Source organism: Gobio gobio, assembly GCF_949357685.1.
Source record: "Gobio gobio genome assembly, chromosome: 22".
NCBI lineage: Eukaryota > Metazoa > Chordata > Actinopteri > Cypriniformes > Gobionidae > Gobio > Gobio gobio.
This window is the reverse complement of record NC_137118.1, coordinates 34,824,227-34,851,694: the sequence shown is the minus strand read 5'-3', so window position 1 is coordinate 34,851,694 and position 27,468 is coordinate 34,824,227. Positions and strand designations below refer to the sequence as shown.

At 39.3% G+C, this 27,468-nt stretch overlaps 1 long non-coding RNA gene across 2 annotated transcripts in view; it reads left to right on the top strand.

The window, feature by feature from the left end:
* LOC307118911 overlaps positions 1-26,308 on the top strand; it is a 55,662-nt gene extending 29,354 nt beyond the window's left edge. The window contains exons 2-5 of one of the 2 annotated variants that reach the window (XR_013815586.1): positions 6,011-6,065; positions 25,044-25,176; positions 25,415-25,458; positions 26,063-26,308. This is a non-coding gene — a long non-coding RNA (uncharacterized lncRNA). Of the gene's footprint in view, positions 1-6,010; positions 6,066-25,043; positions 25,179-25,414; positions 25,459-26,062 lie in introns of both variants that reach the window. The other variant, XR_013815587.1, reaches the window with a different exon arrangement.
* The last annotated feature ends 1,160 nt before the right edge of the window (positions 26,309-27,468 follow it).

Sequence of the window (27,468 nt, the reverse complement as noted above, 5' to 3'; positions counted from 1 at the left end):
TACATTTTCACAAATCTGTTTGCATATGCAGATCCCTTTTTTGTCACGTTACTTAATTTGAAAAACTTCTGTGCACATATACACTGAAATACAATTGGTGTTGGATTTCCTTTGAAACAATTTTACTCAGAAATTGCTGGTAAATTTCCCAATTAAGTAACAATTTTGATGTGGAAAGACTGAAATAGTATTTTCTTGTAAAACATACTCATTATATTTTGTTTAGAGTGCATGTCTGTATTAACATGTGCAGCGGCTCCTTTTGTGGCGTGAGAACAGTTCCGATGAAGAGCCGTCGCACGTCTTCTTGGCTTTAAAACAAACTGTCTGCCGCTTGAGCTTATAGTCAGTGGTGCAAGTTTGCAGTGCAGATTAATAAGGCATGTAGAAATAATGTTTGACATTTTACTTTCGGCAGTAATGACTCGGTTCGCATATATGTGGAGGTCAGTGGTTTGAGGAGGGCTCTGCAGTGTAGACGAACGCTGTTCTGGTTTCTCATATCATATGTGGAAGATTAAAGTCAGACTATCCCGTCACCTTCGCTGACATTGTTTATAGAGTCAATGAATAATTGCCATTAAGAAGAAGAGGACCCAGTGTTGATTTTCCGTAGCCATCTGGTTCCTTCACCCCTGTGAGCAGCGCATGCAGTTGGTTCGTCCCGCTGAAGGGACCGCATTACGACTGTTTCACATTACTGCGACGTCTGTCTGATTTTCCCCCCTGTCTGGTTTTTAGTGGTTTGATCTGTCTTGCGGGAAAACCTCTCTACTTTTTTTTTTTTTTTTTTTGCCAGTCTCAGTTGATCTTTGACCTCAGTGTCCTGCTTCTATGCTTCGTCCTGCTTCTCCGGATATGAAATCTTCTATGAGGTGATGAGATGGATAAACTGTTTATGTATAGTTCACCCAAAATGAAAATTTTGTCAATACTAACCCTAATGTTGTTAGGATTAGTAAAGTCGTTCCGAACCTGCATGACTTTCTTCTGTAGAGCACATATGGAGACATTTAACAGAATGTCCGAGCTGCATTTCCAAATAATGAAAGTAGATGGGAACCAGGAGCAGCTGTGGCCACCATCCATTTTAACATCATGGTATTTTTAGACATGGTAATACCATGTTTTTTTGGACACATACTATGTCATTCTTTTATGTACCAGTAACGCTTTATAATTAAGTTCAATTTCATGAAATTTTTAATGCATTTAGTATCATGAACTAACAATAAACAACACATTTACAGCATTTATTTATCTTAATGTTAATATCTAAATGTGCGGTAAAAGTTTATTTTAAAGTGTCCTTGTTAAATATGTTACATGTACTTGTAATAACAGTAAATTATGCATAATTACATGCAACTAACCCACAACCAAACCCTAATCCTAACCCTAACCATATAGTAAGTACATGTAGTTAATTATTATTAATCAGTACTTAAATATATAGTTATATGCCAATGTATTTTAATTTTTTAAGTATAAATTAACATGTATTATGAACAAACACAAACCTATGAATTAACATGAGCCTGGATTAATGAATGCTGTAAAAAAAAAAAAGCATGATACATTAATTAATGTTAACAAATTGAACCTTATTGTTCATTCCTCAGTATCCTGATAAATATCACTCTACCACGGTACTGCCACAATCATCGCGCTGGAAGAGCCTTCAAATGACATGCGACAGACACGCCCACCTCATGCGTGTTTTTCAATCATGCATGGAGCTGACACAGCCTGGCTAAATGATGTGAGGAGAGCACGCGTTTCGCTGCATAAATTCAATTCCTTCCCCTGTTGAATGCGGGCTGTGTTTGAGTGCTGTGGTGTGACTGTCTGACTCAGGATGAGGGGAGCGTCTCACACCCTGTGGCAGAATTTATTGGTCCTGCTATTTCAGAGTGACGTGAAAATAGTTTATACTCACAGGTCTGCCTCTTCTGGGAATATATCAGTCCACTGTGCACCATTAGGAAGCACACACACACACACACACACAAACAGACTAAACATTGTATTATATAGCTTATGGCACAGATTCTCTCTGTAGTTTAGTTTGAGGAAGAAACTCAGACTCTTACAGATGTTCTCTGCATGTTGATCATCGTAGAAGATTTGGACTGAGGTTTGTTTAAGAGGTCAAGCTTGCATTGGTAATGAAAGTGGTTCAGCGTTCGTACATTTAACCTGGAAATGTCTTACCATATTTAAATATCTTTAATAGCAATTTAAAACAACTTTTATTACTAAAATTAATAATGATAATAGTTATTATATTTTTTACTTAACTATTGCAGTCTAAAAGAATATGCAGATATACAGTCAAGCCAAAAATTATTCAGACACCAGATAAAATATTTTACTAGTGGGTGCAGGACACTATAATTCATTTATGTAAGTGAGGATAGGACGGACAGACGGACAGACAGATAGATGTTTTATATTATATTTTTATATTAAATTATACTGTACAGTACGAAGGCAGTACTTTTTAAACCTGCCATGTTTAAAGCCCTGAGATTATCGGCTACCAATATTAATGTAAAAGATAATAATGATTAAAGAACACTAATATTGCCTGATACTGATATTCTTTACTTGATATATCGTACATCACTACAAAATAACTTATATATACCTATAGTTTATGTGTGGCACTGAACTGCAACAAGCCATTCTATACAGAAAAAGAACATTCTGCCTTTAACTTATGCTATAATTATCTATTCTATAAATTGAGATTCAATTTGCAGACAAGGACTAGATTTAGACATCATCTTTCCCCAGTTCATTTTTTTTGTGTGCACAGGGCCACACCAATATATACTCACACATGCATCGACTTGAACAGACCATCTCTTGTGGTTTGAAGCAGATCTGCTGACTGTTTGTCTGATGTCAAAGTGTGTTGTGAAATTCATCTATCCAGGAACAAGGGTGGATGAGTTCAGGGTGATCAAATCCAAACATCTAGTGTTATGAGCGGGACTGTAGGCGCCTCAGGGTTGTGTGTATTTTTATGTGGGGATTTTCATCTCGGTCTGTTGCTGCTCTGGACAGAGAGATCAAGATGTCATGACATATTTTGTGTTCAGTTCAGTGAGACGCTTCTCGTGTACTTGTGCGTCCCAGAAAGAAAAAAAAAGATTCAAAAGAGCTGTGACTTGGCCTTTAACCGAATTAGTTCCAAGAGGTCAGATTTCTAATCTAGAGTTCTTGACGTTTATGGTGGAGCTTAAAGTGGTCCCATACAATATTCAGACACTTAAGCCACACAAAATGCCTGAATATCATTGCATTCACAATCTCAAACTAAGTGGCATCTGTAAAGATAAGATGCAAAATTAAAAAAATGTCATAGACATATTTGATCAATCAATTATTTATTGAATTTAACTTATTGTTTTATTTCAAGGGCAAATTTGCTTTTGCTTAAAAAGTGTGCTTGTTTTATTCTTTACCATTTGATATATCTATCTATCGTTTTATCTGTCGATCCTTCAATCTATCGATCATTCTATCTATTGTTCTTTCTGTTTGTAAGGTCTATTAACCTTTAAACTTCACAACTTTTAAAACTTTAAAATAAGGCTTTGTCAAGCTAACATTTAGTTTTTTTGTTTGTCTTGACAAACTTGGCTTTTTCAATTCAAATGAGTTATATTAATTTCTTTAAACGTTCATTCATTTTAATTTGAGGCATTCTTAATTTAGTTCAAACCCTTGTAACCAGACCTTACTCTGTAGTGAAATTATAGTTGGGTTCCCCTGTTAACTATAGTTACTTCCTCTTGCTCTCACCTCATTTAAACTCTGAGGCTGTAGAGATTCTATACAGAGGTCATCTATGATCTCATGTGCACGGCTTTAACAAGATGCAGGAAACGCCCACATATGTGCCCTGTAGTCTGCTATCACACTTTATAAAGCCCTAGCGGAAAACTTCATCAGCCCACCACAATCTACAAACTACAATTATGACTCACGGATGGATCGCTGTCTGTGTGTTTGAAATAAAGCTTCATTGAGTCACTCCATTCACACGCAGAGGCAACAGGAGACACGTAGTCCGATGGGGCGTTTTTTTTCTCAACCACCGACTGCAAGCGAATGCCCTCTTCGCTGCATTCCAGTGCAGCTTCGCTCAAGAATAACTCGAAAAGCATCGTTAAAATATTGAGACGTTTTCCTCTTCTCTTATCTTCTGAGTGACTTGCATCATTGTTTGAGTTCAGCTGATTTCTATGTCCTCTTGTCCTTACGATGGGCATCGTGCCAGGTAGAGGTTGCCATGACTCCCAACGCCACCCCTTTTCAACCCCCCAGGAAGGTATTTTTTTCGTGGAATACTCAGCGAAAGGTTTCATTTTAGACAAAAGATGTCTACTCGACATCAGCTGAATGCTTCTGGGCTCGAGCAGCGTCATGTGACCCGCTGGTGAAGGTTTTGTGAAGGTGCCAGGACAGAAAGGGAGAAACTTGGAAAGCGATGCTAGTGAGAGTTCTTTCTCTTTTTTTTCCTCTCTTGTCTTTTTCTTGCTGAGAAAATGGCGGACTCCGCAGACTTTCTGATTTATCTAAATTATAAATGATCTCAATTAATTTTGAATCATAGGTTGTTTTAGCTGAAGTAAAAATGGGGTTCAAACTGTTTCCGAAACTCCAAAAAAAGTAATGATTCTGCGAATGATCGGGTGTGAAAGCCGCCGCCCACTTTTGCATGGTTCAAGTGTTCTGTGAGATGAGCGTTTACGTCCAATGAACATCAGCAAGCATTCAGAGGACAGCAGCGGATTGTGAAACTCTTTTACCGCCTCAACAGCTTGTGTGTTGTCTTTTAAAACCACCATGTTCTTGTCTAAGCTCACCCTGATCTCGCAAACAGTCACGCATGGCGTTCTCTGGCAGGGATGTGTTTGAACAAACTGTTTCCGCCAAACCTTTCAATATTTTCAAGCTAGAATGTTCATTCACTGTGTGATTGAAGTGAAAATATGATGGGTGAAGCATTATTTTGAGATTTATTGAAGTTCCTTTGTGTTAGAAGTTTGTCAGATTGTTCTAACGGATTACCTATCCTAATATAGCTTCATAATGCTTGTACCTGGTCTCACTGTATTTGATTTACAAGTGCACATTATTGTTGAAGCTGTACTGTAGAAACCCTTTTTCTGTAAAACAAAATTTGTTGTAAACTGTATTTCATTGAATATACCTTTTCTACACAATGCTGAATTAAATTACTGTAGACTCTTAAAGGGAACATAACACACACAGTTTCTGCCAATCTCATGTTAATCTTGAGTGCCTATAGAGTAGTATTGCGTCCTTCATATGTCCGAAGAGTCTTTAGTTGTATCATATTTATAAAAGACATATGCGCAGTACTGATTCTTTCTGAAAACAGCAAAACTTGTGGAGGAGTGCAGTGGGCGGAGATACATCCTCGCATTATCCCCAGATAACTTCTACTAAGATTCACTATACGTACATGTTGTTTACATTGTATGCACTTACGCACCGATTGCCAACACAACTCACAAACAAAAACACTTCACAAAACTCCATTGCTGCTCCGGTAAAACAAACTGCATCCACTGTTTCCTTAACGCTGGGTTATTTGGGAAGCTGAACAAGGTTATCTTTCCCTCACAACCAAAAACACACTTCTTTAGTGATTTTGTGGTCTAAAAACAAAATGGCTTCCGTAACCGAACGAAACTCGTTGATGGGCGTGCTCTTGCTCTCGCTCTGGTTGATGTGCACACACGCTCATCCGGGAGAAGTGCCCATAAAAGCAATTCGGCCCTTTATGACCTCATACCGGGCCATACTCTAAAAAAAGAAACTTGTTCGAATCCTGACGGAGTGTATTTGGCACAGCCATGCGTCCAACACATTTTTTGACATTTTGGCCATGTTTAGCATGAGAACTCTTTGTAACAGTGTAAATATGTCAGAATGCATTCCTAATGTTCTGATTTCTTTCTTTTCACAGCACAAAAATCGTGAGCAGATATGCGGATACACCTCCACCACTGAAACCCAACCAGGTCAGTGAATGCTGTTTTTGTCTTTCTCCCACTTTCTATATTTACCGTAACTCCATGACAGTGTTTTGTTCATGCAGGTTAATGTGGTTTATCTGACCTGATAGCTCATCCACAAAGAATCGGGAACATGAGTATGACCCGGGATTGGGTTTCATAAGAAGCTTTGACCACTTGTCACAAACCCGTAGATCCGATCTTGTGGCGTAATCGGCAACCCAAGCTCGATTCTGTGGGTCTCTGTCACTGTGGTGAACTCGGCGCACTCTTTGAACTTGGTAAAGCAGTGGTTCTCAAACTTTTTCAGGCCACAACTTTAAAAAATGCGGAAACCAACTACCTTAAAACAGCTACCAGGTTTAGTAGAGCACAAATTATGCTTAGTTTATATTCTATTTATAATAAATAGCCTCACTTTTACCAATCCATCATTTTGTTTATATAATTGAAATGAATCAGACTGCTAATTTACACTTGCATGCTTTACTACTCAAGACAACAGAAAAATCATTGATGTTAACACTATAAGTCCATGTATCATGGACCTTTCAAGGTTTGAGAACCGCTGCTGTAAATGGATAATATGCTGACAATTTGCAAATGCATCATAAAACAAACAAATAATTCCTTCTCTGAAAGGACAGAAGATGTTGTTTGCTCCCGGAGGTCCAGAGGAACAGCAGTGTGGACGTGTGCATCCAGGCTGAGGTAGTAGGTTGTATGGTTTCGAATGACACCATGGGAGTTAACTGTACAACCTTCTAGCTTTCCCTGGAGTACACTCATTTCATCAAGCAAGACTCCTTCTTTCCATAAAGTGGGAACCTTTAAAGTGGCATTCATTGGATTAATAATCTTCACTTTTAAATACATAAATTCAAAAGATTAGATGCAGTAGCACACAGATGATTCAGAGTCATACAGATAATTGATGTTTCCTGTTCCTCCAGGATGGGACAGGCTGTCAGTTTCATTGTCATTTACTGTGTTGTTCGTATCTGCTGTTGGACAGAAGACATGCAGCATATTTTTAGTAATATAATACACTATCACTAAAATGACAGCAGGAACCACCAAAGAAACCACCCAGTATCCCTTTCAGCCAACAGAGTGTGATGTCAAATTGTCTTGTGTTTTATCATCACTGCTGCATATCAGTCTGTTTTCCCCTGAGACGCTTGTGATGGCTGTTTATAATCTGACTGCATTGAATATTTGGGGAAAAACAGCAGGGATTGGTCACAGTGGTATCGGCTGGTTTATCTAGAATTTTGTTGTATTTATCTTTTTATATTTATCTAAATTTTTTTCAACAGTGTTTTAATTAGTGTGTTGACAGCTGCTTTGCTGTAGCTCTTGCACTGAAAAAACCCTCTTGGAAAAGTTGCATCTTTCATTGACCCTCAGTTTCACAGACAAGTCTAAGGGCCCTATCTTAACGATCTGAGCGCATGGTCTGAAGCGCATGGCGCAGATGCATTTAGGGTGTGTCCGAATCCACTTTTGCTAGTTTAACGGCGAAAAAAAACGGCCAGGCGCTTGGTCTAAAAGGGTTGCCCTATTCTCTTAATGAGTAATGGGTGTGTTTTGGCTGTAACATGCAATAAACCTATCAGAGTCTCATCACCCATTCCCTTTAAAAACCAGTTGCACTTGCACCATGGCGGATTCGCTATTTACATGGCAGAATTTGCGAGCAGAAAGACTAAATGCTCTCTAGAGAGGAATCCTTTTATTTTTAATATTTAAAAATGTTTGTGTTCCCTGTGTGTGTAATAAGCCAAGTGTATGCATGTTGTGTTGTGTTACTAACGCGCAGTAAAAAAAATACTGTGCTATTGACTTTAGACCAGTTTTTGTTGGTCAATGGCGCAGTCGTTTTCAGTTGCCTCAAAATTGCAACGCGCCAAAAATGCGCCTGAACACACCTCGTTTTCAGACCAGCACACCCGAGTGCATTTGCTATTTAAAAAGCTTTCCTGTAGCTCAAACAGTAGAGCATGGCGCTAGCAACGCCAAGGTCATGGGTTCGATTCCCAGGGAAAGCAAGAACTGACAAAATGTAAATTGTGTACCTTGAATGCAATGTAAGTCGCTTTGGATAATAGCGCCTGCCAAATGCGTAAATGTAAAATGTAAATGTAAAAAATGTGGCGCTGGAGGTGAAAATGATAACTGCGTCAGGCTGAAACTAGCAAAAAACACTTGTGTTGCTACTGGCGTCGCATTGTGCAGGGTGTATGATAGGGCCCTAAGGCTTAAGAGTAGTCCCAGACTAAAATGCATGTTTGAGCTGTTTTAACTGAAAGCAACTTGCACTGACGTATATCAATATATCAGTGCCATTGTTTTATCTCAAAATGCACACCAGTAACGTTTTTTTTCTTAGGCACGTTTATAAAAACTACTTTAATGTCCTAATTGAACTAAGACCTAATCCTGGCTTAATCTAAGCCCTGTCTGTGAAACCAGGCCTTGGATTCATTAATTGTTCAGGCAAAACAATAACTAGTTGACTGAAAATGTAGTTCTGAACATGCCAAGGAAGCAGAAAAACTGTATACTCAAATTGAACCATATTAGATAACATTAATTGTTTGTTCTTTGGGTTATATATATAACATGAGACTTCGGCTGTTTGAATAAGAAATTGGTTTCCCATGATCTGTCATCCAAGTTTAATTTTGCTCCCTGAATCATTGAGGATTAAGGGGATTTTTAGAGGGCCAAGACATAAATAGTGTGTGAAATGGATTATCTAAACTGTTGTGTACAGCACCAGTGTTGTTGGCTTCTGGATCCAGCGACCTTTCTAATAATCAGCACTGATGTCACTTCTTGTGAGAGTTGGAGAAGTGGTTGATGTGGGCTATGTTTGGAATACTAGCTCACTACTTCCTGTTTTTTTTTTTTTTTTATGGGATTATCCATGTCTGATAAATATTTCAAACAGTAGTATGCTACTATTTTCAATGGAAAGTAGCTAAAGCCTGCTCAAAATGTAGCTAAATGACAGATGTAAAGTGCCAACAGTTGGTGCATTACGTCATCAATTGTTTTCTCCCATAATCCATTTTTACACACTGTATTTTAATACAATATATAGCCGATTGTCAAATAATGCTGTTCTCATTTACATATGGAGTATGATATAGTGATAAAATAATATAATATAGTGACTGACCAGCAGTCCGACAAGTCACTAAGCAATTGTTGCGGTTGATTTTTTGAAAAAAGGGGTCTGAATTACATTGCATACTGAACATTTACTTACTGTGCACTCTATGCATAATAAATACTATGAGCAGTATGTTAGTGTGTTGTTTCAAACATAAAAAAATGGACCAAGCCCAAAATGGCTGAACACTAAGCTTTTAATTGTCTTAATCACAAATTATTGGTCAGGAAATTAGCAAAATGTAAGCACTACTTATAAAAACATTGCATCAAAGACATTATTAGCAGAATATGGGAAGTTGTGAGTTGCAGTGTGATGCTCCAGAAAATCTGCTGATAAATATAATAATAAATGCTTCTCTACCACTGTGAAGCATAGAGGAAGAGGTGTCATTGTGTGTGGAGCCTTTTTAGCTGCTGGTATTTACTGTGAAAAGGTATTTAATGCTTTGCTGTACAGGAGAATATTGCAGAATGGCTTGCTTCCCTCAATCTCAAGAGGTATGATCAGACAAGTCAATGCTCCTGCCCAAATTGCAAAGACAACCAAAAGTGCCTTAAGAACAAGTCAATCAGGCTCATGGTCAGAGTTTAGGTCAGAGTCTAGATTTGAACCCTATAATGAATATTTGGTCTAGACATTTTTCAACTACATGAACCGTCGTTTGAAGCTATTAACATGGCGTGGAACAACACTGACTTTTCTCCCTGTAAAAAGCTGTCTGCAAGTTGGGGAAGACTATTAGAATAAAATAATCAATTTCTTTAAAAAAGAAAAAAATCTTGCCGTCCCCAAACTTAAAGGAACACGCCAACGTTTTGGGACTTAAGCTTATTCACCGTATCCCCCAGAGTTAGATAAGTCCATATATACCATTCTCATCTCCGTGTGTGCCATAACTATGTCTGACACACCCACCGCTAGCCTAGCTTTGCACAAAGACTGGAGGTACACGGCTCCAGCTAGCCTACTGTTCAATAAGTGACAAAATAACGGCAACATTTTCCTATTTACATGTTGTGATGTGTAGTTACATTGTGCACTAAGGCCGAAGGAAAATGAAAAGTTGCGATTTTCTAGACCGATATGGTTAGGAACTACACGTAATAATCAAGGAACTTTGCTGCCGTCGGCCTTAGTACACGATGTAACTATACACATCACATGTAAATAGGAAAATGTTGGGTTTTTTTGTCACTTATTGAGCAGTAGGCTAGATGGAGCCGTTTACCTCCAGTCTTTGTGCTAAGCTAGGCTAGCGGTGGGTGGGTGGGTCAGAGATGAGAATGGTATGTATGGACTTATCTAACTCTGGGGGATACGGTGAATAAGCTAAAGGCCCAAAAAAGTTGGCGTGTTCCTTTAATGGTAGTGCACGCCTATATAGCATCTTTGGCCAGATAAGGTTACTGTGAAGCAGAATAAAGTATGTATGTCAAAATAGCGTGTCTCAGATCATTTTTAGAAATGTGAATAATCCATTCGAAAACTCAGAATTCCTTGTTTGGGAATGATTGGGATCGCCTTCAAATAAATAGTTGAGTATCTGGCAGCAGACATTCCCTTGGCATTCAAAACTCAAGAAAAGGTTTTGCTATGAAGTGTGCTTCCAAAATTTGGGTTTAAAAGCTTTTGTTCTCATTTTTCAGTGGCGTGTTGAAGCTATGCAGTTTACAGCCTCATATGTCTGTCCGGCGTCTTGTGTTGGTGGGTCTCCAGTGTGAACGCCTGCAGTCTGTGAGGCCCAGTGTTCATGGAGTATTTTAGTCTGGCCTGAAAGCCCCTGTAAGCACACATAGGCCCCACAGCAACACAGCCAACATGGTGAAAGGGACTTAACTGCTATCAATTAAGCACAGACAAATGAGCAGTGAAATAAACGAGGATTCAATGGGCAAGCGTAAGAGTCCCCGTCATTGATTCCCTCTCACACGACGACAGGGTTGGAACGAGCTTAGCATGGCCCCTCTAAAGCTTGAAAAGACGCAACTCCTCTACCCATGGCTTAAGTCCACTTCAGCTCCCTTTAGTCGGGTGTCAGCTGTCTTTCTCTGTCAGCCAAACCTTCATGCAGCTTACATCTGAATTCTGCTTAGGCTTTTAGGATTTAATTTATAGAAAACAGCAGTCGAAACTCTTAAAGGGATAGTCCACACAAAGATTAAATCTTACTTTTAATATAACAAAAGTCAGTGAGGACAGAGACTGTCAAGGTTAAAAAAAGATGCTAAAAGTAGTCAATATGACTCTTGCTGTGTATTCCACATCAAGTCACATGATATGCTTTGTGAAGAACAGACTGAAATTTAAGTTGTTATTCATTAATAATGTTCCCTTCCAGTGAACTGTGGTGACTGGATCGAGTCAGTGAGTTGAATTCAAGAAATGGTTAGTGAATGAATCTTTCAGACCACTTTTGTGAACTAGATCAACTGATTTGTTGACTCCAAAAAATGATTCATTCATGAATCAAAGATCACTACTTGAACTCATGATTGATTGTTATTTTGTCACGGTCTGTTGTTCACACAAAGCTATCAAATGACTTCAGAACACTTGGATTATTATGTGCGAGTTGTATGAAGCACTTTTATGGTACTTTATGATTCTTTTTTGCCATTTTGGAGCTTGACAGCCCTGGTCCTCAATCGTTTTTTTCATTCAATTCAAAAGAGGGTCCTGGGTGTTCTTCAAAAATTCATACTTTGTGTTCCACAGATGAAAGATAGTTATTCGAGATTGGGAGGGTGTGTAAATAATTCATTTTTGGGTGAAATTGAAGGGAAAGCCCGTGGTTTTGTTTTCCATGCTTTCCTGTTTAAACTGACTGAGGGAGTCGAGCTGCTTTTATTTTAGGAGGGATTTTTCCGCCTTCACCTCTGCTCTCGGGTGACTCCAGATGTAGCGGTGCGAACCCGGCTTGAAATCCTGCTGGTTCAGCAAAACCAAGTCCAACTGGCAGCCGAGTCGAGCTGCAACTCGTTGGTTACAGCTGTGCTTATATTTATGCGATGGCTGAACAAATAAATTAGAGGATTTGATCAGGAGAAAGTTGAAGCTTTTGTTTCAGTGAGGTGTGGGTCCACAGAAAGGGTTTTCTTAGTCAATTATACCGATGAACTGTTGTTTCGACGTTCTCATTTGAGCTTTCGACAAATTGCCATAAACAGACTTTGTGGTTCTGTTTATGTGCACAATCTTACACCGATTATGCTTAAAAAGCTGTAAGATCATGGGCGTCTTAAAATGTTCTTGCTTGTGATTTGACCAGCAAACCCAGGCCCTGTTTACACCTGGTATTAAGATGCATTTTGGTCAATCGGATCACAAGTGGACGACGCTAAATGCAGGGGTAAACAGGGTCTAAAATGCAGCCCCAAAAGACTGCCTACTTTCCGTCTACTGACTTGCCGAAACATTATGGGAAGCGTGCTAGCCAGGCGGGATTTAAACTTTGTCGGCTGGAGACCCGAGTTTGGTTTGAAGACGAAAAATGTACCAAACACTATGTTCTCTCTCCATCATTTCTGATTTCTAACACGCACTCACAGCATTCAGCGTCGTTTTGTGGCTGTCAGAGCAGAAACTGATGCTCTCTGTATGTTTATCCGTCGTCTCTGGGCATGTTCATATGTAAATTCTGGGAGCTTATTTTATCCATTCAATTGAAAGATCTGAAAAAACCCAAACATTTAGACCCTCCCCTTGAAGAAATCAGGACACAAGTGTTTGAAAGTGGACAAAAGAGACACCTGGAGTAAAAGGGAATGTGTCTCCCTCGTCCACTTGTGAGCCGATCAACCAAAATACATCTTAATATCAGGTGTAAACCAGGGGCCTAGATTTCTATTACCGCTATTTTGCTCTATATGTACAGACATTTATTGCCATTCTGGCGGCTTATTCAATGGGCATTTATATTTTGGTGTCAAGACAAACTAATTAATTATTGTGTAAACATGGTTTTCTTGCGTTGTTGGGTTGCTATAATGAGTACATTTATCATCATTATCAGCATGCTCAAAGCTCAAATCACTTCTGAAGTAAACAAATGTGTACAAAATGAACTGCTTTGTGTGCTAATATGTAATTCACAGATTGCCTTAAAAACAATGTGAAATGAAATGTGCAATCCATTGCGTAATATTCAGCGGGAAATTATGTAGAGCAGGACTTAATTTTATTAATCAATTGGATTTTATTCATTTTGTGACATGTTAGACTATGATATTATGGGTTAGTATTAATTTCCTAGCCTGTGTGGCCTTTTTTGATTTTTTGATCAAACAACACGAATCGTGCGCACAATGGGAAAATTTTTTGTAATGCTGTCTTTAAATTCATCGTTGTGCCGTCTTTTGTCATCCAATTCAGTCTGATTCTTCCAGACGTGTGACCAAACCCTGCTCATTGATTCTGATTAGAAGGTCCGTGATTGGCCGTCTAGCCTTTTGCCCCCTGTACACGAGAGCAGAGTACTGATGAACATGACCTACTGGTCCCAGACCGCTGTCGACCTTAACAGGGCCACAGCTGCATCAGGAGCAGCCAGACGTTACTGTGGTGATGAGGTGCTGAGATTTATGACAGATGAATAAGAGTAATCTAAGCGTAGCAGACAGAGGTGCTATTGATCTGTCTGGAGTCAGGGCAGCGCTGCTGCTGATGACACTTTTTCAATACGCATTTGACCTCTGACCCCGCATGAGAGATCAATGAGCTTGATTCGGATGGGCGGGGCCTTTGCGCTGGGCTGCTAGCCAGTGAGACGAGATGTTATAGCGGTTAAAGACCTGCGTTCAGCAGACCTGAACGCCATGTACATACGTGTCTGTGCACTTAAATGTTCTCTATAAGGGTCTTCCGGGTTTGAAATCAGTAAAAATGTTGGATAAAACTTAACCCTACGGAATTGTTCTGGATTTATGTGTTTATCATTCAATTTGTATTTTGTATTATTCCAGTTCAACGTATAACTCATCCCACATTGTTTGTGCTACAGTTATGAATGACATCTTAAATTGTGGCATTTTGAGGAGAGATGTGCTGTTTCCTTTTCTAAGTAATCAGACGTACAATTTTCAACTGCAAGACAATAAACTGGGAGAAAAAATTCCATAGATATTCATCGAAGAAGGGACAGAGCCATATAGACTTCAGGTTGGCATTTGTGACTTGAGATAGTAAGCAACCACCCAAAATGCCTTAGCAACAGCCTAGCAACCATCCAGGTTACACTGGCAACCATCCAGGTTACATTGTACTTACTTACTCAAGTAAGTACTGAGTAATACTAATTAAATGCATGTACTTACTATAGCGTTACGGTTAGGGTTTGGTTTTGGGTTAGTTACTTGTAATTATACGTCATTTACTGTCATTACTATAGTAAGTACATTTAGTAATGTGTAACTACGTCACCTTAAAATAAAGTGTTACCACCATCCAAAGCACTTCAGCAACTCCCTAGCAAACACCCAAAACATCTCATCAACGCCCTAGCAACCACTCAGAACACCTTAGCAGCACCCTAGCAACTACCCAAAGAACTCAGCAATGCCCTAGCAACCACCTAGAACACATCAGCAGCCCCCCTAGTAACCACTCAGAACACCTTTAGCAACACCCTGATATAGTGGAGATGAGTTTTGCACAGGCAACTGCTACTCACATTTTCCTCACAAGATGTTAAACTGTTATTTAAAAATGAATCATTGCATTTGGAAACGATTATATTTGTGTTCGAAAATATGAGAAGTAAGAGATTTCTAAGTGTGTCTGAAGGCTTGTCAGTTTAATTAGAGACGGATGTCAAACTTAATATGTTTCTCTTTTGTTTAGTGGTTTATGGTGTTTTCACTTCTGTCTAGAATTCATAGTGTCTTTTACGTTTGTTTGTGTGTGTGCTGTCTGGTACTGTGTGGTGACAGCGCTCTGCTGATGGCCTCTATGTGTGTGTGTTTTGATTGATCACCATCATTCCCTTTCGGTCCCTGCTGATCCCACCAACCTTCCCCAACCACACACATTCACAAATACATGCTTCTACACTTAACGGCGTGATAGACTCGAACTCATACACCGACAAACCTGTGTTCAGACGCTGCCCAAGATGGCGTGAGTTTAAAACACTGAATCTATGTGGATTCGTGAGCTCTCACGCTTTATGAGTGTGTGTTCGTGTTCGCTGCTCTGCATTGCAGTAGAACAGACGTGGCGAGTTTGTGCATTAAGCTCGTAATCAATGGTATATGTGGTGGGCAGTCGCCGCCCAACACCCCCCTATGATGGGGTCACGACTCTCACACACCCCCCAGTGCAAGCAGAGGGGTCAGAGGTCATTCAGGGCCACTGCCAGACAGATAAAGATGCGTCTGGTGCTCAGAAAGCCACACAGGGAGTGCACATTGTCATTTTAAATTTTGTTGTTTCGTCCCCTCGTTTTGTTTAAATTGCCATTGTTTTCATTAATCTGTTGTTTCGTCCCCTCGTTTTGTTTAAATTGCCATTGTTTTCATGAATCTGTTGTTTCGTCCCCTCGTTTTGTTTAAATTGCCATTGTTTTCAAGAATCTGTTGTTTTGTCCCCTCGTTTTGTTTAAATTGCCATTTTTTTAATGAATCTGTTGTTTGTCGCCTCGTTTTGTTTAAATTGCCATTGTTTTCATTAATCCGTTGTTTCGTCCCCTCGTTTTGTTTAAATTGCCATTGTTTTCATTATTTTGATGTTTCATCTACTCGTTTTGTTTAAATTACCATTGTTTTCATGAATCTGATGTTTCGTCCCCTCGTTTCGTTTAAATTGCCATTGTTTTCATGAATCTGTTGTTTCGTCCCCTTGATTTGTTTAAATTGCCATTGTTTTCATGAATCTGTTGTTTCGTCCCCTCATTTTGTTTAAATTGCCATTGTTTTCATTATTTTGATGTTTCACCCAGTGCTTAATTTGTAAAGTGGGAGGTCCCGGAGCGCAGAGGGGGGGTGGATCCGGCGACTCAAAACGCAGGTTGGAGGTAACGGAACAAAACATTTTTTACACTGCCTATAGCAGTGCTTCTCAATCTTTTTTCAATAACGTACCCCCTATCATTTTTTTTCTCAGCCAAGTTATTAAAAATCATTTGAGATAGAAATAAAAGTTATGACTATAGTGATATGCCCAGTCAGAATTATTAGATTTATTAAACAAATTAAAAACCTTTGCAATAATAAACAATATCACTACCGATAACGAGCATCATATATAAATAAAATATAGGCCTATATTTTAAATATATATATATATATATATATATATATATATATATATATATATATATATATATATATATATATATATATATATATATATATATGTATTCGGGTGACATTATTTTTTTATCACTTTCATTAAATTTTGCTTTGTAGAAAAAGCCTTTCTTTGAAACGAATTTCGTTTTGTATAAATTGTATATTAATTTTAGTAAATGTTGCATTAACTAATTGCTTGTATTTAATAAATAAAAAGCAAATATAACAGACAATATAATAACCGTGAAATGGAGGCACCGGTGCGCCGCGTTCAGTTGCATTGCGCGTGAACTGCAGCGCATCTAATCATAAATAAATTAAACTCAGCATAGGCCTATGCATACATTAGCCATTAAATATATTTGTTGCATTGGATGGTATCCTTTCTACAACAGACCAGGGATTTCTCGCGGCTCGCATCAGAAGAGCATTGCGTCAATAGACCGCAAAACAAACAAGGCCGCCTATGTAGCCTATTCAAGGCAATTTTTATTTTTATTTCAGAACATGCACTGCACGGGTGCGAAATGTAAAAAAATACACTGCATGAATTGTTTTCACAAGCAGTTATTTTTCGGAATATTAAATTAACCAAGAAAAAAAAGTAGAATATAGTATAGTATATATAGAATATATATATATATATATATATATATATATATATATATATATATATATATATATATATATATATATATATATATATATATATATATATATATATATATATATTACTACATTTCATATAAAACTATATAGTAGGCTATTTTAATGATGCACAAATAATCAACACAAACACATCAGGTCGTTATCCTATTTATCCAGAACGGCCCATACAGCATCGATAGTGCCCTCGATCGGCCTCGATTCTGCTTCTTTCTCTACACCTCGTGTCCAGTGCATTTTTCTAACATCGATCTCAAGGCTCGACAACAAGCGCGAATAGCATGTGTCACTTTAAGTGCTTCACCTTTCGTCGTCCCTCTCCCCTTCCCTTCAAACAAAAAAATGTATGGAACTTTCATAGGGAATAAATACGAACACAAACAATAACATTGAACACTACACAAATAGTATTTTTTTTTTTTTTAAGACGATTAATTTGAATAGTGACATTTGAGGTGCCGGATTCAATAAAAAAGGTTCCGGATCCAACATCGGAGGTGCCGGAACATGTTCCGGCGTGTTCCGGCTCAAATTAAGCCCTGGTTTCACCTACTCGTTTTGTTTAAATTGCCATTGTTTTCATTAATCTGTTATTTCGTCTCCTCGTTTTGTTTAAATTGCCTTTTTTTTCATGAATCTGTTGTTTCGTCTCCTAGATTTGTTTAAATTGCCATTGTTTTCATTAATCTGTTGTTTCGTCTCCTCGATTTGTTTAAATTGCCATTGTTTTCATTAATCTGTTGTTTCGTCTACTCGTTTTGTTTAAATTACCATTGTTTCCATGAATCTGTTGTTTCGTCCACTCGTTTTGTTTAAATTGTCATTGTTTTCATTAATCTGTTGTTTCGTCCACTCGATTTGTTTAAATTGCCATTGTTTTCATGAATATGTTGTTTCGTCCACTCGATTTGTGTAAATTGCCATTGTTTTCATGAATCTGTTGTTTCGTCCCCTCGTTTTGTTTAAATTGCCATTGTTTTCATGAATCTGTTGTTTCGTCCCCTCGTTTTTGTTTAAATCGCCATTGTTTTCATGAATCTGTTGTTTCGTCTACTCAGTTTGTTTAAATTACCATTGTTTTCATGAATCTGTTGTTTCGTCCCCTCGTTTTGTTTAAATTGCCATTGTTTTCATGAATCTGTTGTTTCGTCCCCTCGTTTTGTTTAAATTGCCATTGTTTTCATGAATCTGTTGTTTCGTTCCCTCGTTTTTGTTTAAATCGCCATTGTTTTCATGAATCTGTTGTTTCGTCTCCTTGTTTTTTGTTTAAATTGCCATTGTTTTCATTACTCTGTTGTTTCGTCCACTCATTTTGTTTAAATTGTCATTGTTTTCATTAATCTGTTTTTCGTCCCCTCGTTTTGTTTAAAGTGCCATTGTTTTCATTAATCGGTTGTTTCGTCCCCTCGATTTGTTTTAATTCCCATTGTTTTCATTAATCTGTTGTTTCGTCCCCTCGTTTGTTTAAATTGCCATTGTTTTCATTAATCTGTTGTTTCGTCCCCTCGTTTTTTTTTTAATTGCCAGTTTTCATTAATCTGTTGTTTCGTTTCCTCGTTTTGTTTAAATTGCCATTGTTTTCATTAATCTGTTGTTTCGTCTCCTTGTTTTGTTTAAATTGCCATTGTTTTCATTAATCTGTTGTTTCATCTCTGCGTTTTGTTTAAATTGCTACTGTTTTCATCATTTTGTTGTTGTCACCTCCTTGTTTCGTTTAAATTGCTATTTATTATTCGATTTTTGATGCTTTTATGTTTTGTTTGCTTATTTTGCTTGTTTTTGACAATGCTTGCCTTATATTCTTTTTTCATTTCTTTTTTTTTAAAGAGGATGTTTTGTTTGCCTATGCTTAGGTGTTTTATGAAATTATCATTTTTGTTTTTACAAAAATAACAACATATTGCTTTATTGTGGCGGTCAAACACGGTCCACAGCTTTGGCGGTGGGGTGGTGGATGACCCTCCTCAGTCAGTTGTGGAAATGTTGTCACAATATTGTGACAGACAGATTGTCGTGTGGCTGCACCGAGCGTGTGGAGAGCGAGACGCCATTTCTGGCTGCTGGCTGGCTGCGTTTTTTCGAGCCTTCGGAGAAAGTGAGGGATTGATCAGTGCAGAAGGGAAGCGGAGCTGAGAGGGAGGGAGGAAGAGAGACGGAGGGGAGGGCGGGTGGGGGGGAGCGCTCTCGCTGCAGAATCTGCCGCTCGCTGGCACTCAGTCACACCGAGAGAGCGAGAGCGGGTCTCACAGACGGCCCAGGTACAGGTACAGAGACGCCCGGGACAGGTGTCCGGACCGGAGGAGGATGAGCGGGTGAGTGTGTCGCTAGCGTAAGGTGTGTGTCAGACTGACGAGGAGGCTGACAGTGGCAAGAAGATGTGCAACGGTCCTGATGAAGATGGGGTTCTCATGAGTGTCTACTTTTGGTCACATCTCACTGTCTGACGAAGTCCAGGATGTTTCGCTTGTCCTCTTTGTCGCTCACTTTCTCTTTTTCTTTTTCCTTGAAGATGACAAAGCTGACACAGGTTTGAAGGTAGACATTTTGTGTGTGTGTGTGTGTGTGTGTGTGTGTGTGTGTGTGTGTGTGTGTGTGTGTGTGTGTGTGTTTTTGAGGCACGTGGCAGCTCTCATTTCCGGGAGTGTCCACACTGTCTGGTCCCCAAGGATGAACGATGCTGCTTATTTGGGGGGTGGGGGAAGTCTGCAAGGTGTGTGTGCATTAGATGTGCATTTGTAGTGTAAATGACATGCATGCTTTGGCTGCCATGTGCACTATTGGATTTGCTTGCAGTCAGTCTTGTGAGGTTGCATGATCTCGTCTGCGCTCACAAAGTCACAAAAAAGACAACTTACTGCAAAAGCCGTCAGGAACAATTGCAGGCGATGCTTGTCTGGGTGGGTAGGGGGTGGTCATGCAGGGAGGTGTGTAAGCCGGAGACAGTTTTTTTGTTAATTTTGCCCCAATGCCGGTTTACCGGCTCTGATCGTGGCTGATCAATTGCTGCTACACGTTTTTCGGTGTAATGGAGTCAGTGGCGGGAGATGAGACGCAGACAGACAGACACACACACACACGCACACATACAGACGTTTATATCTGAAGCTGCAGTCAGAGGCCAGCGGTTCTGCTCACCAGAGATCCTGAGGAGGAGAAACACAGGACAAAGAGAAAGACAGAGACTGACCATCGGACTGGAGGCTTTTCTCCACCAACAAAGGCTTTGCCTACCGCTCGATGGACAGCTTCAAATCCGACCGCTCGTCCTAGTTTCCTCTTACCTGATGTTTTTTTTTTTGTCCATCTGCATGGCGTTTGGTGCATGATATACCTGTGTGTCTGTAACTCTTACATCTGATGAGAGAACTGCAATGAAGGCAGGAAAGGCATATTTTATTTCCATAGGCCGAACGTTATAGTATTCATTACGCCGGACAAAAAAGGACGCGAGGGTGCAATATGTATGTGTATGTGTGTGACTAACCTGTGCGGACACCGCTGCACTCCTCCTGGTCCCTGAGACCCTAACTTGTGAGCTTTGTCTGCTAAAAATCACAGGTTAAGCTCTTGGGACCTGGGCAGAGGGCAAAAGCACTCGATCCCCTGGACGTGTCCAGACAGAGACGGACGTGGGACGGATGTCTGTGGGAGATAAGAAAGAGAAACGGTGGAAGACGACAGAGGATGCAAAGACTTAATGTTCAATATGTTCACATGCCTATGATGATGATGATGGTCTCTTCTTGTTTTGAAATAAAACTCGATCTTGTACGTCTGCTGAGATGTTTTTTCTTTGGGGTGAGGGGTGCAGGAGAGGGTTGTCGTGCTAATCGCTCCGTCTGGCTGTCTGGTCGCCGCTGCAGCTCATCTATAACCGACCTTTATCACATCGGCAGCAAGAGGAAGGGCCGGGATTATCAGTTATTCCCTCACCGGTTTGCTTTGGTTGCGATTGAAAATTCTGGTTTATTTTTAAAAAAAAATCTCTTTAATGAGCGTAAAATGTACAAGCATTTTATTGGTGACGCCCTTCATAGAAGACCTCAGCACCTGCACTATTATGAAACGTCTGCTTGGATTTATTCTCATGTATCCACCAGATGTAATGTCATTTTTGGTTTAATCCAATAATGTAAGATCTGTCTGATGCATAGCCAAACAAGTCCGTGTAAAAAACCGAGCGACATATTGAACCAACATATGCTGACACCTTCATTTACACAAAAACGATTTCTATGAATAGACTTTATTACTTCGTGAAGCCCAGACTTTGTGCTAGCAGAACATGAGACTCGCAGATTATTGCGTTCGTAGGCACGGCACGCACAGGCGTCCATGTTTATGTGGATCTTAATGTGTCATAATGTTGTTTTTGAGCCGAAATGACATTGAACTCCAGACGGATGGCAGTTTTAAGGGGTCCGGTTGGCACGGAGCTGTGGGCTCCTTCCTGTTTTAAAGATGTGAACTCATTAAGTCTTACGCCTGGCTTTGTTCTTTATCTCCCTGGAGTGTTTAACTTTTGAAAACCTAATTTTGCTAAATTACCCACATTAGAAATGTAGTTTCAAAACAATTGATTTCTCCCTATTGCTCTCTCTCTCTCTCTCTCTCTCTCTCTCTCTCTCTCTCTCTCTCTCTCTCTCTCTCTCTCTCTATCTATCTATCTCTCTCTCTCTCTCTCTAATTATATTTTTCCCCTGCTTGGTTTCGCTCTGAACAATGGCGGATGCCAACTAATCAGGCTGGGTCTGTGCCACAAAGCTCCCAGCAACAGCTGAATCTCTGCCATGCTCTGTGCATACCAAGCAGTCAGCCACGACCGACGAGCGCCAGCCTGGTGCCCAACGCGGGGTCAGACAGTTTTATTAGGATCCGTCTGACACTCGGCACAGGCTGGCAGTGCCAATGCACAGATAAAATCTTGCGTGCTTCTCACACTATTCATCTGAGCTAGCACATAAATACTCCCTCGTCCCACACGCTCTCACACACACACATGGACCATTTTATCAGCTAGATGAGAAAAGGAACAAAGACTTGGATCAAGCCAGGAATGAAGATTTTGTTATTTAATAAATGACCCGACTTTTGAATGGTCCAGCAAGCATCGGGTCGGCTGTCTCAGCCTCACTGACTTGGTTTCATATTTACATTTTTGGCTGACAGCACATCGGGCTGTTTCATTTGAGTGTATCAGAGCAAAAAACTGGTTCGTTTTCTGCCTGATAAGTCTGACCAGCATTTTCAGACAGACTTCCAGAAAGATAGACATGCAAACACACAATAAATGAGTCAATGTGAAATAACATTACATACAGTTTCCCCATATTATTTGTCTAAATTGCCTGGATGTCAGGTTTGCTACAAATAAAACTGATGGACTGATAGCAGTTATAACTGGACAATACAGAAATGTACATAGAGAAACAAGTGTTCACTAGTAAACATTTTGAAATATAAAACATACACAATCTTACACCGAATAATTGTTATAGACTGCAAGGAAGATGATAAATGTCAGGAGATAAAGACCGGCCACTGAGGAATTAAAAAAGCTGGTGTGTGTGTGTGTGTGTGTTTTGTCGCTAACCGTGTGCGGTTTAAATAAACTTAACATTTGTCTGGGATAAAGGTACTGAGAGTAGATTAGGCACTGAGAGCTCAGGCGGGAGAAACTGCAGGAGCCGGGTGAATTTACAGGATTACAGGAATCTTTCTTCCATTGGTTGTCAGGGATTGTTGTTGTGCATGTTATCAGCGCAGGTCAGAGGAAACAGTGGGCCCTTCTCACTGCTCACTGCAGGTACAAATAACAGGTGTACACACACAAAGAGTCTCAGAACATCTGCGTACATCCAGACACAGAGAGAATGATGGATACTTACACGTACGAGAGCAAATGCCACAGAATTCACTTATTCATACATGTAAAATATATCGGGGACCATTGTGGTGTCAATATTAGCTGAATTTAAAACAATTTAATCTGTGCTTTACATTAAATTATTTTGATGTCTGACTAATATTGGCCATCATCGACAATCATGTAAAAATTGTTGGATAAAACTGATAAGTTCTGAGTTTCAATTCTGATTGACATTTGAAGCCAGGGTAAATTACTTCCCGTAATTCAGATTATTGTTCATAAATGTAACTGTGTTGAACATTAGCATCTTTCATCATTGTTTGTTGTCACCATTTAATTAAAGTAATAAGCCATTGGAGGCCATTAATAAGTCAATTAGTTTCATGTCATATTGAGCCTATAAGAAATCCCTTATTGTTTAGCCACTGTTTCACACACCTCTTGTCGCCTTCACCTTTAATGGGCTATTGTTATGGACCTTCATTTCTATTATGTACTGGTTCCTAACACAAAACCACTTCTGTATTGTACATTTGTGTTGTTTTAATGGTTAAACCAGTTAGTAAGAGCTTGGGCAATGGAGATAAAATCTCAAAATGTGCTTTAGTTAAGGCCTGTTCACACCAAGAACAATAACTATAACGATAACTATGTGTGACCCTGGACCACAAAACCAGACATAAGGGTCAATTTTTGAAATTGAGATTTATACATGAATGAATAAGCTTTCCATTGATGTATGGTTTGTTAGGATAGGACAATATTTGGCCGAGATACAACTACTTGAATATCTGGAATCTGAGGGTGCCAAAACATCGAAATATTGAGAAAATCGCCTTAACAGTTGTCCAAATGAAGTCCTTAGCAATGCATATTACTAATAATAATACATGATATATTTATGGTAGGAAATTTACTAAATATCTTAATGGAACACGATCTTTACTTAATATTCTAATGATTTTTGGCATTAAAGAAAAATCGATCATTTTGACCCATACAATGTATTGTTGGCTATTGATAAAACATGGAATAATGAAAAAATCATCCTGAAAGTGATTCCAACCATATTGTTTCTCTGTGCCATTATCGTTTTAGTTATGGTGTGGATTCCGCTATTCTTTTATATTTAAAACTATATCTTTATCATTAGTTATCGTCATTGGTGTAAACGGGGTGACCGTCCAACGCTATCTCACGACGAATTCATACGTATTAGTACGAGGTGGCTAATTCATACGACCTCACTCGTATTTGTCTAAACAGCAGTGACGGGTGGGGTTTGGAGTTAGGTCATTCGTACGAAATCATACGAATTGGGCAACTCGTCAAATTGGTACAAATTAGCCACCTCGTAAAATACGTACAAATTGCCGTGAGATCGGGTTGGATCATCCCAGACCAGAAGTGCTGAGAGACCCAGAGGCTCTTTTAATATCTGAAGAGGTACAGCTGATTGTGTGTGTTTTTGTCAGGTTCAGATTGAGCCCAAACAGAAACAGTTTCCCTCCCTATTGTGGATAACAGTCACAAAAAGTGCTCTTCTACCTAGTAGCGATTCAAGGGTTAAAACTTCACTAATATCTGTCTGCTGGGGTTTGATTAGGTCAGACAGATGTATTACACGATTTTGAAGAGAAAATAAGAAGTCATTTTGAGAATGTCATTATTTTTATACATCTCTTGGACACCAAATGTAAAGGAAGTAAATCGATCTCAGCAGGGAGTAATGGCCTATAATTTTCCTGCATCAGTCTAGACTAGGACGCATCTCCACACGGCCCGTCACTCATAAAGTCTTTCCTCCCCGATTCATCCTGCCCTGTGTACCCTGTGACCGCCTGCCTTTCTCTGTGATGTCTGCAGTACTGCTGTGGAGGCGTTGCCAAGGAAACGCAGTATCTGGCTGGCAGCGTGCTGGAGTTATTGAACCACAACTGGCTTTTTGCTTTAGAGGATAATTAGCTTCTGTCTCACAGGTTTCTCTCAGCCGACGGGACTCCAGTGGAACCTGCGGCTGCTCCGAGCGTCTTCCTCCCGTCAGAGCTTTTAACCCATCGGATGTTGGTTAGCGATGGCCGCAGGTGCTCCCTTTACCTGCACAAAAAAACTGTGTGAGCACTCCAGCAATCCTCAAACACACACACACACACACACCCAGACATCTTTTTGTTCTTCAACACACAGTGAGCTCTGGCAGAGATATAAACCTGCCAGTATCCTAAAATTAACTCTCTCAAGTTGATCCCTGTTGTGAATGAGAGTCCAAAATAATACCTTGATGTATTTTTGTATTAATTGATTGCGTTAATGGTTTTAATTGCTGTATTTTTTTCTTCTTTTTTTTTAGGTGTAGAAGAAAGATGTTATTTGCAGTTTGCAGGTAAATCCCAGGTATCAATATACACATTCTTACTAATTACTAACATATGCATTTAATTCTAAAACACAATCACTGCATTGAAAAATAAAATATCACTATATTTGATATCAGTATAAATTGATATATGCATAAATATTGACTTTTCAGCATATTATATATATGAGGGTTTGAGATGTGGATACTGAGGAAAACACAAACACAACATATATAATGTCGTTTTCCAATAAAAATATTAATACATTCTTAAAACAAGATACATTTACTGCATCAAAATTGACAAAAAAAATGTCATATTTTATTTAACAAAGTAATTTATATATATATATATATATATATTTTTTTTTTTACTGAAAAGTCAATGTTTATGCATAATATATAGTATTTTAATAAATAAAATATTATTAAACTTAAAATATATTATTAAAAATATTAATAAATAAAATATTTTATCAATTTTGATGCAGTAAATGTATTTTGTTTTAAGAATGTATTAACATTTTTATTGGAAAACAACATTATATATGTTGTGTGTGCGTGTTGCGCGCATGTTTTTTTATCCTCAGTATCCTATCCACATCTCAAACCCTCAGTATTTTCCCACTGTGTGTATTGCAGAAGCAGTGTGTATGTGTGTGCAAGTTTGCAGTGGTAGTTTCAGCAGGTGAGTTTGACACACACATGCATTAAAAGAGGCAGACAAGAGAGACAGATCCATTCTGCTTTCACACACTGTCTAGTGACCCACACACACATGTATGCACAAACACACTCTAATAGTCTTGTTTGTCCTCTTGCATATTTGTATTTTCAAATGCTGTAGTTGTTTAAGACTTTTCTAATAAATTCTGTGTATATTACTGTTGAAATTCTTGCCTCATTTTTGGTGTCCCTCTCTTCTTCTGGTATAAATTACTTATTTAAACTCCCTAATACAGCTATTCCCCCTCCACATGTATAAGTGCAATACTTTCACAAATGAAGTAAACAATCACAAAGGCAGGTGGCTGTGGTTCTTCTTTTGTGTTACACGTTAAAGGTTGTAGCAGCAGCATCACAGCATTAGTTACATGTGTGAATGTGTGTGCGCACAGCCTTGCTGGCTTTGAGAACTGTGTGTGTGTGTGTGTGTGTGTGTGTGTGTGTGTGTGTGTGTGTGTGTGTGTGTGTGTGTGTGTGTGTGTGTGTGTGTGTGTGTGTGTGTGTGTGTGTGTGTGTGTGTGTGTGTGTGTGTGTGTGTGTGTGTGTGTGTGTGTGTGTGTGTGTGTGTGTGTGTGTGTGTGTGTGTGTGTGTGTGTGTGTGTGTGTGTGTGTGTGTGTGTTTGTGACCCTGTGCGCTTGTGTGTGTGTGTGTCTTTACCCATAGAGCGGCCGGCCAGGCTGCAGATATCATCCATCTCCTTGTCACAAAGCGCCGGGGTTGCTGGGTAGGCAGCAGACAGCCGCTCGGCGCTGAGGATGGGAGCTGAATCCTAATTCCGCCACTCCTCTCCCCCGCCTCCCACGACGGAAAATCGTTAACCTCAGGATTGGAGAACAAAGCAGAGAGCTTTAGCCAGCTAGCTGCTGTTAACGCAAAACATCCCAACACAAGTCTTAAAGAGACACGCTGAAATCATGCAAAGTATGTGCAGATTTACACCTTCTGTGCTTTTCGAAGAGCATATCTGTTCCAAAACCTAACCTAGGGAGCTGCCTTTCAAGCGTTGGAACCAGTGCTTAATTTGTAAAGTGGGAGGTCCCGGAGCGCAGAGGGGGGGTGGATCCGGCGACTCAAAACGCAGGTTGGAGGTAACGGAACAAAACATTTTTTACACTGCCTATAGCAGTGCTTCTCAATCTTTTTTCAATAACGTACCCCCTATCATTTTTTTTCTCAGCCAAGTTATTAAAAATCATTTGAGATAGAAATAAAAGTTATGACTATAGTGATATGCCCAGTCAGAATTATTAGATTTATTAAACAAATTAAAAACCTTTGCAATAATAAACAATATCACTACCGATAACGAGCATCATATATA